This window comes from Arachis ipaensis, chromosome B7 (genome assembly GCF_059453495.1).
Source record: "Arachis ipaensis isolate K30076 ecotype BB chromosome B7, ASM5945349v1, whole genome shotgun sequence".
Taxonomy (NCBI): Eukaryota; Viridiplantae; Streptophyta; class Magnoliopsida; order Fabales; family Fabaceae; genus Arachis; species Arachis ipaensis.
Genome location: NC_142442.1, coordinates 66,765,828 through 66,778,949, shown reverse-complemented (window position 1 = coordinate 66,778,949; position 13,122 = coordinate 66,765,828). Strand labels below are relative to the sequence as shown.

Genomic DNA, 13,122 nt, shown 5'->3' with positions numbered 1-13,122 from the left:
TCATGGTTACACTTATGTCAGTGAGAGGTTCACACAAGAGTTTCCATCTTCTCTGTTCAACTATTCTTCTCATGATGGGGTACTCTCCTTCCTTCAATTGGAAACCAATCTCTGGAATAACTTCTTTTGCTTCCATCAACCTATGATATCGTGACTCATGAAATTGAGACTTAAATCTTTTGTTATCATAGGTTGGTGGTTCAACTTCAACTGGTTGCTTTCCCTTCCTTCTTTTGGAGCTTGATGAAGCCATTAATTGGGGAAGGGGTGGGGCTAAGTGGAGAAATAAAGAATGGTGAGGAAGAGGAAATTTATATGACTCTTAGGATGAGTGTTGGATTACTGGTGAAGCAAGAGTAAAAGATTAAGGAGACAAGTATGGGTTGGAACACTTAGGACACGATTACTAGAGCCTTTCTTTAAGGAAACCAAAAGCTAAAGTTTTTAATGCATGGAGTGTGAAAGTTGGGTAATGAGGCATAGTCCAAGTGACTCTATTTATAGCAACTTTAATGAAGAATGGATGGCCAAGATGTCTTTTGAAAAAGTTGGAATGAATGGTGTGCATATAAGGAAGGATGAGGACAAGAACCACCTTTTCATTGGGCATGTGATTCGGTCTCCTAGGTGCTGAACTTTGCAGATTTTTACTTCCTAAAAAGCAATTCCCAAGCACATGTGACTCACTTTTCTCCTTGTGACACCCGTACTTGCATGATTTTTGTCATTTCCTCAATCTTCTTCACACCTATCCATTTCAATCAAGGCAACAGTAAGCTAAAAATTTGAATGTAGCACGGTGGTGGTTATCAAGTGAAAAATATAAAATTTGCTATATGGTCCTTATTTATGAATAACCAACCATGCCCTTTTGAAATTAAACAAAATATTGGTGAACACCAAACTTGTTTTCTGCTATGGTTGGTATATTCATTACAAGGGACATTTTATTTTCTACCTTAGCAAAATAAATTCATAAAATGATGCAATATATGGTTTATCTATTTCATGAATTTGAGTCTTTGAGCAAAAGTGACTTTCTAGAAATTCATAGCATATGTAGAACACCAAACTTAATGTTTGGCTATATACTTCAATAAAATGAATGAGTATATATCCTAAAATGGTTATATGATCAGCATGCTTGAAAAGCCATTTTAGAGTGCCTTTAGGCACACCAAACTTAGGAATCAGACATATGCTTCAAAATGATGTGTGCAAGTATCAAATATACTCATGAGAGCTCAAATTCATGCTAGAAGAACTATTAATTATTGAAATTAAAACAAAAGCAGGAACATTAAATCATGGGCTGCCTCCCATGGAGTGCTCTTTTACTGTCACTAGCTTGACATTGATTCCTTGTTAGGGTGGCTGATGATTATGGTGCCTCAGCTTTTCCCCTCTCACTATGAGCATATTTCTTGTACTTTGATGAACAATCTCTATATGCTCCAACGAGAGTATCTTCTTGACAGTGTAATAATCATCAGTTTGAGGGCCTGTCTCCAACTGTTGGTAGATGAGTTTCACTTTGTCTCCTTCTGAGAATCCCTCATTTGGTATTCTTTTGTTTCCCCACCCTCTTGGACCCTTTTTCTTGCTCTTCTTTCCTTTCTTTGGTGTCCCTTCTGTCTTGACAGCAGGCTTTATATCAGGGTCTTTTTTTCTAGTGATCAACTTCTCAATCTCTTCCTGCCTTCTCTTCTCAGTCTTTACATCTTCATTCCCCTTTTGTTCTTCTCCACTGTTTGTCTTTTGCTTTGAAGGTGAGCTGATGAGTGCCTCTTTAGGTTTTTCCTTCCAATGCCAGTCTTCTCCTTCAACTCTCATGCAGCTTTTCTCTTCAGCAGTATGCTGCATTTCCTTAAAGACATTTAGAGTGATCTTCTCATCATGTGCTCTCAGAGTCATTTCTCTTTTTTCCACATCAATAATGGCCCTTGCTGTGGCTAGGAAAGGTCTTCCCAATATAATAGATTCGCCTCCCTCCTCATCTAAATCCAAGATCACAAAATCTGCTGGAAATATGAACTTATCTACCTTGACTAGGAGATTCTCAACCACTCCATTAGCGACTACCATTGATCTATCAGCAAGTTGCAAGGTCATCCTTATAGGTTTCACTTCTTCTATAGACAGCTTTCTCATCATAGATAAGGGCATCAGATTGATACTTAATCCTAAATCACACAATGCCTTATCAATGACTATATTTCCAATGGTGCTAAGCAGAAAGAAACTCCTAGGATCTTTGAGTTTTGGTGGAAGACCTCTTTGAATCACTGCACCGCACTCTTGTGTTAAAATCATTGTCTCTTTCTCATTCCAGCTTCTTTTCTTATTGTTGAGCTCTTTGAGGAATTTTGCATATAGAGGCATCTGCTCTAATGCTTCAGCAAGTGGGATGTTGATTTTTAGCTTCTTAAAAACTTCCAGAAATTTGGGAAACTGTTGATCCTTGAGCTCTCTTTGCAATCTGTGAGGATATGGCAGAGGAGGTATGTAGTGTTTAACTTCCTTCCTCTGTTCCTGTGGAGGCTCTATCATGACTTGTTTTCCCTTTTTTGAAGCTTGAGACTCTTCATCCTTCTTTCTGAGCTCTTCCTGGTCCTTTTCTTTAATTTTCACTTCTTCCTTGCTGTTGGCCTTATCATCCTCTGCTGGCTTCTTGTTAGCTTCTTTGCTATTCTCCAATATCTTTCCACTCCTAAGTTGAATTACTTTACATTCTTCCTTAGGGTTGGGAATAGTATCACTTGGTAGTGCATTGGTTGGTCTTTCAGCTGTTGTTTGCTTGGACAATTGTCCAATTTGTCTTTCCAGGTTCCTTAGTGAAGCTTCATGGTTCTTGTTGGCTAATTCTTGATGCTTGATCATTTTCTCCATCATCATCTCCAAGTTGGAGATTCTTTGGGATTCTTGGGGTGGTTGTGGTTGAGTGTGGAATGTAGATGGGGAATGAAAGTTTTTTTGGTTAGTTGATGGGTTATTGGGTGGATAGAAGTTGGATTGGTTTTGATTGTTTTGTGGTTTTCTGTATGGGTTTTGGTTAGTGTTTTGATGGTTTTGGTGGTTTGTATTGCACAAGTTATTTTGGTTGGAGTTTCTTTGCCAAGGTTGTTGGTTCTGGTTCTCTCCCTATTTCAGATTGGGGTGGTTTCTCCAAGATGAGTTGTAAGTGTCTTCGTAGAAATCATTTGGTCTAGAACCTTGATTGTGCAGGTACTGCACTTGTTCAGGCTGCTACTCTTCATAGCTTTCCTCCTGCTGTCCCCATACCACTGGTGGTTGGTTAGTTGTGCTCACTGTTGGAAGTTGTAATCCATCCATCCTCTTTGTCATCATTTCAATTTGCTGTTGAAGCTACTGGTGCATGAGTTTATTTTGAGCTAATATTGTATCAACTCCTTCCAATTCAAATACACCTTTCTTTGGAGCTGCTTGCGTTTTAGAGGAGTAGAAGTACTCATTGTTGGCCACCATGTCTATAAGATCATGTGCCTCTTGAGCAGTTTTCATCATTTGCAAAGATCCTCCTGATGAATAATTCAAAGCTTTCCTTGAAGGCAAGGACAAGCCTTCATAGAAATTCTGCAAATCCACCCATTCACTGAACATTACTTCTGAACACCTTCTGATCAAAGCCTTATACCTCTCCCAGGCTTCATACAATGATTCTCCTTCTAGCTGTCTGAAGATTTGCACATCTGTTTTTAGCTTAATGACTCTTTGGAGTGGATAGAATTTGGCTAGAAATTTGCTAACCAAATCATCCCAATTGGTGATGCTTTCTTTAGGGAAGGTTTCTAACTAATGTGTGGCTTTGTCTCTCAATGAAAATGGGAATATCAAGAGTTTATAGATGCCAGGGTGGACTCCATTGGTTTTGACAGTGTCACAAATTCTCAAAAACAAAGAGAGGTGTTGGTTTGGGTCTTCAGCAGCACTTCCTCCGTATTGACAATTATTCTGAACCAGGGTAATTGATGAGCGGATAATTTATATGCTTTTTGGCATTATTTTTACATAGTTTTCAGTATAATTTAGTTAGTTTTTAGTATATTTTTATTAGTTTTTAAATAAAAATCACATTTCTGGACTTTACTATGAGTTTGTGTGTTTTTTTGTGATTTCAGGTATTTTCTGGCTGAAATTGAGGGACTTGAGCAAAAATCAGATTCAGAGGCTGAAGAAGGACTGCAGATGCTGTTGGATTCTGACCTCCCTGCACTCAAAGTAGATTTTCTGGAGCTACAGAACTTCAAATTGCACACTCTTAATTGCGTTGGAAAGTAGACATCCAGGGCTTTCCAGAAATATATAATAGTCCATACTTTGCCCGAGTTTAGATGACGCAAACTGGCGTTCAATGCCAGTTTCATGCTGCATTCTGGAGTTAAACGCCAGAAACAGGTTGCAAAGTGGAGTTAAACGCCAGAAACATGTTACAAACTGGCGTTCAACTCCAAGAGAAGCCTCTACACGTGTAAAGCTCAATGATCAGCCCAAGCACATACCAAGTGGGCCCCAGAAGTGGATTTCTGCATCATTTACTCATTTCTGTAAACCCTAGTAACTAGTTTAGCATAAATAGGACTTTTTACTATTGTATTTACATCCGGGGTTTTATCTTTAGTTTCATCTTTAGATCACATTTGGGGGCTGGCCATTCGGCCATGCCTGGACCTTCATCACTTATGTATTTTCAACGGTAGAGTTTCTACACACCATAGATTAAGGTGTGAAGCTCTACTGTTCCTCATGAATTAATGCAAAGTACTATTGTTTTTCTATTCAATTCAAGCTTAATCCTATTCTAAGATATCCATTCGCACCCAAGAACATGATGAATGTGATGATTATGTGACGTTCATCATCATTCTCACTTATGAACGCGTGCCTGACAAACACTTCCGTTCTACATGCAAACAAGCTAGAATAAATATCTCTTAGATATCTAATACAGAGGACCGAGTCCGAGATATTAGAATCTTCGTGGTATAAGTTAGAACCCATGGACGGCCATTCCTGAGATCCAGAAAGTCTAAACCTTGTCTGTCGTATTTTGAGTAGGATCTGGGAAGGGATGGCTGTGACGAGCTTCAAACTCGTGAGTGCTGGGCGTAGTGACAGACGCAAAAGGATAGTAAATCCTATTCTAGTATGATCGAGAACTGACAGATGATTAGCCATGCAGTGACAGCGCATTGGACCATTTTCACAGAGAGGATGGGATGTAGCTATTGACAACGGTGATGCCCTACATAAAGCTTGCCATGGAAAGGAGTAGGAATGATTGGATGAAGACAGCAGGAAAGCAGAGGTTCAGGAGGAACGAAAGCATCTCTATACGCTTATCTGAAATTCTCACCAATAAATTACATAAGTATCTCTATCCCAGTTTATATTTTATTTATGTTTTTATTATCAATTCACCATAACCATTTGAATCTGCCTGACTGAGATTTACAAGGTGACCATAGCTTGCTTCAGGCCGACAATCTCCGTGGGATCGACCCTTACTCACGCAAGGTTTATTACTTGGACGACCCAGTGCACTTGCTGGTTAGTTGTGCGAAGTTGTGATAAAGAGTTGAGATTACAATTGTGCGTACCAAGCTGTTGGCGCCATTGATGATCACAATTTCGTGCACCAAGTTTTTGGCGCCGTTGCCGAGGATTATTCGAGTTTGGACAACTGACGGTTCATCTTGTTGCTCAGATTAGGTAATCTTATTTTTGTTTTATTTTCAAAAATTTTTCAAAAAAAAATCTTTCAAAAAAATTTTTCCTTTATTTTCGAAAAAAATAAAAATAGATCTTTTCAAAAATATATTTTTCTTCAGAATTTTTAAGAATGAATTCTACTGTTTCAGATGATGCTTTTATCATCACAGGAGCTAGTTGATTCCCATCAATTTGGCTCTTGTATGTAATGTCCTGCTGAAGCTTGTTCTGCCCTGTCTAATCTCTTTAGACTGAAGCTTTAGACTAACATTGCTTGATTCCTGGAATTCTTATTAAAAAAATTTTTAAAATCCTTATTTTCTTTTTCAAAATAATTTTCGAAAAAATAAAAAAAATATTTTATAAAATCATAAAATCAAAAATATTTTTTGTGTTTCTTGTTTGAGTCTAGAGTCAAGTTTTAAGTTTGGTGTCAATTGCATCTTTTTAATTTTCTAAAAAATTATTTTCGAAAATTCATGCATTGCATTCTTCATGATCTTCAAGTTGTTCTTGGCCAGTCTTCTTGTTTGATCTTCATATTTTCTTGTTTTGTGTCTTTTCTTGTTTTTCATATGCATTCTTGAAACATTAATGTCTAAAGAATAAAAATTTTTAAGTTTGGTGTCTTGCATGTTTTCTTTTCTTGAAAATTTTTCAAAAATAAGTTCTTGGTGTTCATCTTGACATTCAAAGTGTTCTTGGTGTTCATCTTTGCATTCAAAGTGTTCTTGCATATTTTTCTTGTTTTGATTCATAATTTTCATGTTTTGAGTCTTTTTGATGTTTTTCTCTTTCATCATTAAAAATTTCAAAAATCAAAAAAATATCTTTCCCTTTTTCACTCATAAATTTTTGAAAATTTGAGTTGACTTTTTCAAAACTTTTTTAAATTTAGTTGTTTCTTATGAGTCAAATCAAATTTTCAATTTAAAAATTCTATCTTTTTCAAATCCTTTTCAAAAATCAAATCTTTTTCAATTTTTCCTTCATATTTTTGAAAACTTTATGATTGATTTTCAAATCTTTACTAACAATTAATGTGATTGATTCAAAATTTTTAAGTTTGTTACTTGCCTAATAAGAAAGGTTCAATCTTTAAAATCTAGAATCATATCTTTTTAGTTTCTTGTTAGTCAAGTAATCAACTTTGATTTCAAAATTCAATTCTTTTTAAAAAAATTTTTCAAATCTTTTTCAAATTAAGTTTCAATCATATCATTTTCAAAATCAATTTCAAAATCTTTTCTAACTTCTTATCTTTTCAAAATTAATTTTTAAATCTTTTTCAATTAATCCTATCCTTTTGTTTCAATCATATCTTGTTCAAAACTACTTAACTAATTCTCTCTCTCTAATTTTCGAAAATCACCTTCCTCTTTTTCAAAATTCCTTTTTAATTAACTATTTATTTTAAATTTTAATTTGATTTAATTTGATTTTCCTTTCTTAATTTTTGAATTAATTTTAAATTAAAAACAAAAATATTTTTCTTTTCTTCTCAATTATTTCTGAAAAATTATTCTCTCCCCCTCATCTCTTTCTAATTATTTTACTAACACTTCTCTTCTTCTCAAAAATTCGAACCCCATCTTCCTCTCTGTGTTCGAATTTTACCTCTTCTCCTTCTTACATTCTTCTCTTCTTATACTTGCATAAGGAATCTCTATACTGTGACATAGAGGATTTCATATTTTCTTTTCTATTTTCTTCTTTTTCATATGAGCAGGAACAAGGATAAGAACATTCTTGTTTAGGCTGATCCTAAACCTGAAAGGACTCTGAAGAGGAAGCTAAGGGAAGCTAAAGCACAACTCTCTGGAGAAAATCTGACAAAAATTTTCGAAAAAGAAGGAGACATGGCCGAAAATAATAACAATGCAAGGAAGATGCTTGGTGACTTTACTGCACCAAATTTCAATTAACATGGAAGAAGCATTTCAATTCCTGCCATTGGAGCAAACAACTTTAAGCTTAAACCTCAATTAGTTTCTCTGATGCAACAGAACTGCAAGTTTCATGGACTTCCATCTGAAGATCCTTTTCAGTTCTTAACTGAGTTCTTGCAGATCTGTGATACTGTTAAGACCAATGGGGTTGATCCCGAGGTCTACAGGCTTATGCTTTGCCCATTTGCTGTAAGAGACAGAGCTAGAATATGGTTGGACTCTCAACCTAAGGATAGCCTGAACTCTTGGGATAAGCTGGTCACGGCTTTCTTAGCCAAGTTTTTTTCTCCTCAAAAGCTTAGTAAGCTTAGAGTGGATGTTCAAACCTTCAAACAGAAAGAAGGTGAATCCCTCTATGAAGCTTGGGAGAGATACAAGGAACTGACCAAAAAGTGTCCTTCTGACATGCTTCCAGAATGGACCATCCTGGATATATTCTATGATGGTCTGTCTGAGCTATCAAAGATGTCACTGGACCATTCTGCAGGTGGATCCATTCACCTAAAGAAAACGTCTGCAGAAGCTCAAGAACTCATTGACATGGTTGCAAATAACCAGTTCATGTACACTTCTGAAAGGAATCCTGTGAATAATGGGACGCCTATGAGGAAGGGAGTTCTTGAAATTGATACTCTGAATGCCATATTGGCTCAGAATAAAATATTGACTCAGCAAGTCAATATGATCTCTCAGAGTCTGAATGGATTGAAGGAATCATCCAACAGTACTAAAGAGGCATCTTCTGAAGAAGAAGCTTATGATCCTGAGAACCCTGCAATAGCAGAGGTGAATTACATGGGTGAATCCTATGGAAACACCTATAATCCCTCATGGAGGAATCATCCAAATTTCTCATGGAAGGATCAACAAAAGCCTCAACAAGGCTTTAATAATGGTGGAAGAAACAGGTTTAGCAATAGCGAGCATTTTCCATCATCCACTCAGCAATAGACAGAGAATTCTGAGCAGAATCCATCTAGCTTAGCAAATATAGTCTCTGATCTATCTAAGGCCACTTTAAGTTTCATGAATGAAACAAGGTCCTCCATTAGAAATTTGGAGGCACAAGTGGGCCAGCTGAGTAAAAGAGTCACTGAAACTCCTCCTAGTACTCTCTCAAGCAATACAGAAGAGAATCCAAAAAGAGAGTGCAAGGCCTTTGATTTAACCATCATGGCCGAACCTACAAGGGAGGGAGAAGACGTGAATCCCAGTGAGGAAGACCTCCTGGGACGTCCAGTGATCAACAAGGAGTTTCCCTCTGAGGAACCAAAGGAATCTGAGGCTCATCTAGAGACCATATATATTCTATTGAACCTCCTTATGCCATTCATGAGCTCTGATGAGTATTCTTCTTCTGAAGAGAATGAAGATGTCACTGAAGAGCAAGTTGCCAAGTACCTTGGTGCGATCATGAAGCTGAATGCCAAATTATTTGGTAATGAGACTTGGGAAGATGAACCTCCCTTGCTCATCAATGAACTGAGTGATCTGGATCAACTGACATTGCCTCAGAAGAAACTGGATCCTGGAAAGTTCTTAATACCTTGTACCATAGGCACCATGACCTTTGAGAAGGCTCTATGTAACCTTGGGTCAGGGATAAACCTTATGCCACTCTCTGTAATGGAGAAACTGGGAATATTTGAGGTGCAAGCTGCCAGAATCTCATTAGAGATGGCAGACAACTCAAGAAAATAGGCTTATGGACAAGTAGAGGACGTGCTAGTAAAGGTTAAAGGCCTTTACATCCCTGCTGATTTCATAATCCTAGACACTGGGAAGGATGAGGATGAATCCATCATCCTTAGAAGACCCTTTCTAGCCACAGCAAGAGCTGTGAATGATGTGGACAGGGGAGAATTGATCCTTCAACTGAATAAGGACAACCTTGTGTTTAAAACTCAAGGATCTCCTTCTGTAACCATGGAGAGGAAGCATGAAAAGCTTCTCTCACTGCAGAGTCAACCAAAGCCCCCAAAGTCGAACTCTAAGTTTGGTGTTGGGAGGTTCCAACAATGCTCTGAACATCTGTGAGGCTCCATGAGAGCTCACTGTCAAGCTATTGACATTAAAGAAGCGTTTGTTGGAAGGCAACCCAATGTTATCTAATTATATTTATTTATTTTCTATTGTTATTTCGTGTTTTATTAGGTTGATGATCATGTGAAGTCACAAAAACTACTTGAAAATCAAAAATAGAATGAAAAATAGCATTGAAAACAGCACACCCTGGAGGAGAGCAGTCTGGCATTTAAACGCCAGAAACAAGCATCTGTCTGGTGTTTAACGCTAGAAACAGGCACCGAGCTGGCGTTTAACGCCAGAAACAAGCATCTGACTGGCGTTAAACACCAGAAACAAGCTACATTTGGGCGTTTAACGCCAGAAACAGGCAGCAGTCTGGCGTTAAACGCCAGGATTGCACAGCAAGGGCGTTTTACACGCCTCATTGGAGCAGGGATGTTAAGTCCTTGACCCCACTTGATCTGTGGACACCACAAGATCCCCACCTCTTCTCCTCTCCTCTTCACACCTTTTCATAACTCTCTTCCCCAAATATCCTTCACCACTCACATCCATCCTCTCTTCCCCATAAACCCCACCTACTTTCAAAATTCAAAATAATTTCCCTCTTAAACCCAACCCTAATGGCCGAACCCTACACCCCCTCACTCCTATATAAACCCCTCACTCCTTCTTCATTTTCACACAACACAATCATCTCTTCTTCTCCTTGGCCGAATACATCTTCTTCCCCCATCTACTCCATTTTCTTCTTCTTCTACTACTTTCTTTCTTCTTTTGCTCGGGGACGAGCAAACATTTTAAGTTTGGTGTGGTAAAAGCATAGCTTTTTGTTTTTCCATAACCATTTATGGCACCTAAGACCAGAGAAACCTCTAGAAAGAGGAAAGGGAAGGCAATTGCTTCCACCTCTGAGTCATGGGAGATGGAGATATTCATCTCAAAGGTCCATCAAGACCACTTCTATGAAGTTGTGGCCAAGAAGAAAGTGATCCTTGAGGTTCCTTTCAAGCTCAAAAAGAATGAGTATCCGGAGATCCAACTTGAGATCCAAAGGAGAGGTTGGGAAGTTCTCACCAACCCCATTCAACAAGTCGGGATCCTAATGGTTCAAGAGTTCTATGCAAACGCATGAATCACTAGGAACCATGATCAAAGTGTGAACCCGAATCCAAAGCATTGTCTCACCATGGATCAGGGGAAATACTTAGATTTTAGTCCGGAAAATGTAAGGCTGGCGTTCAACTTGCCAATGATGGAAGAGAACACATGCCCATACACAAGAAGGGTCAACTTTGATCAAAGGTTGGACCAAGTCTTCATAGACATATGTGAGGAAGGAGCTCAATAGAAAATTGACTCAAGAGTCAAGCCGGTTCAATTAAGAAGGCATGACCTCAAACCAGTGGCTAGGGGATGGCTAGAGTTCATTCAACACTCAATCATTCCTACTAGTAACCGGTCTGAAGTTTCTATAGACCGGGCCATCATGATCCATAGTATCATGATTGGAGAAGAGGTGGAAGTTCATGAGATTATACCTCAAGAACTCTACAAGGTGGCTGACAAGTCCTCCACTTAGGCAAGGTTAGCCTTTCCTCACCTCATTTGCCACCTCTGTAATTCGGCTAGAGTTTACATAGAGGGAGACATCCTCATTGAAGAGGACAAGCCCATCACTAAGAAAAGGATGGAGCAAATAAGAGATCATAGACCTCAACATGAGCATGAGGAAATTCCTCACCATGAAGTCCCTGAGATGCCTCAAGGGATGCACTTTCCTCCACAAAACTATTGGGAGCAAATCAACACCTCCCTAGGAGAATTAAGTTCCAACATGGGACAACTAAGGGTGGAGCACCAAGAGCACTCCATCATCCTCCATGAAATTAGAGAAGATCAAAGAGCTATGAGGGAGGAGCAAGAAAGACAAGGAAGAGACATAGAGGAGCTCAAAAGCACCATTGGTTCTTCAAGAAGAGGAAGACGCCATCCTCACTAAGGTGGACTCATTCCTTAATCTTCTTGTCTATTTATTTTATTGTTTTTTGATTTTTGAGCTTTATGTTTTATTTATGTTTGTGTCTTTACTATATGATCACTAGTGTCTAAGTGTCTATGCCTTAAAGTTATGAATATGAATCCATCACCTCTCTTAAATGAAAACTGTTCTAAAAATAAAAGAATAAGAAGTACATGGTTTTGAATTCATCCTTGAAACTAGTTTAATTATTTTGATGTGGTGGCAATACTTTTTGTTTTCTGAATGTATGCTTGAACAGTGCATATGTCTTTTGAATTTGATGTTTATGAATGTTAAATATGTTGGCTCTTGAAGAATAAGGAAAAAGGAGACATGTTATTTGATAATCTGAAAAATCATAAAAATGATTTTTGAAGCAAGAAAAAGCAGTGAATACAAAAGCTTGCAGAAAAAAAATGCGAAAAAAAGAGAGAAAAAGAAAAAAAAAAAGCAAGCAGAAAAAACCAAAAGCTCTTTAAACCAAAAGGCAAGAGCAAAAAGCCAATAGCCCTTAAAACCAAAAGGCAAGGGTAATAAAAAGGATCCAAGGCTTTGAGCATCAGTGGATAGGAGGGCCTAAAGGAATAAAATCCTGGCCTAAGCGGCTAAACCAAGCTGTCCCTAACCATGTGCTTGTGGCGTGAAAGTGTCAAGTGAAAACTTGAGACTGAACGGTTAAAGTCAAAGTCCAAAGCAAAAATAGAGTGTGCTTAAGAACCCTGGACACCTCTAATTGGGGACTTTAGCAAAGTTGAGTCACAATCTGAAAAGGTTCACCCAGTTATGTGTCTGTGGCATTTATGTATCCGGTGGTAATACTGGAAAACAAAGTGCTTAGGGCCACGACCAAGACTCATAAAGTAGCTGTGTTCAAGAATCAACATACTGAACTAGGAGAATCAGTAACACTATCTGAATTCTAAGTTCCCATAGATGCCAATCATTCTGAACTTCAATGGATAAAGTGAGATGCCAAAACTATTCAAGAGGCAAAAAGCTACAAGTCCCGCTCATCTGATTGTAGCTAAGTTTCATTGATATTTTGGAATTTATAGTATATTCTCTTCTTTTTATCCTATTTGATTTTCAGTTGCTTGGGGACAAGCAACAATTTAAGTTTGGTGTTGTGATGAGCGGATAATTTATACGCTTTTTGGCATTGTTTTTACATAGTTTTCAGTATAATTTAGTTAGTTTTTAGTATATTTTTATTAGTTTTTAAATAAAAATCACATTTCTGGACTTTACTACGAGTTTGTGTGTTTTTCTGTGATTTCAGGTATTTTCTGGCTGAAATTGAGGGACTTGAGCAAAAATCAGATTCAGAGGTTGAAGAAGGACTACAGATGCTGTTGGATTTTGACCTCCCTGCACTTAAAGTGGATTTTCTGG

General features: G+C 37.8%; 1 non-coding gene across 1 annotated transcript; it reads right to left on the bottom strand.

Moving 5' to 3' along the window:
- Positions 1-7,982: 7,982 nt before the first annotated feature.
- Positions 7,983-8,090, bottom strand: LOC148552870 (small nucleolar RNA R71). Its single transcript, XR_015892547.1, has one exon. It is a non-coding gene; the product is annotated as a small nucleolar RNA R71 (small nucleolar RNA).
- Between the last annotated feature and the right edge of the window lie 5,032 nt (positions 8,091-13,122).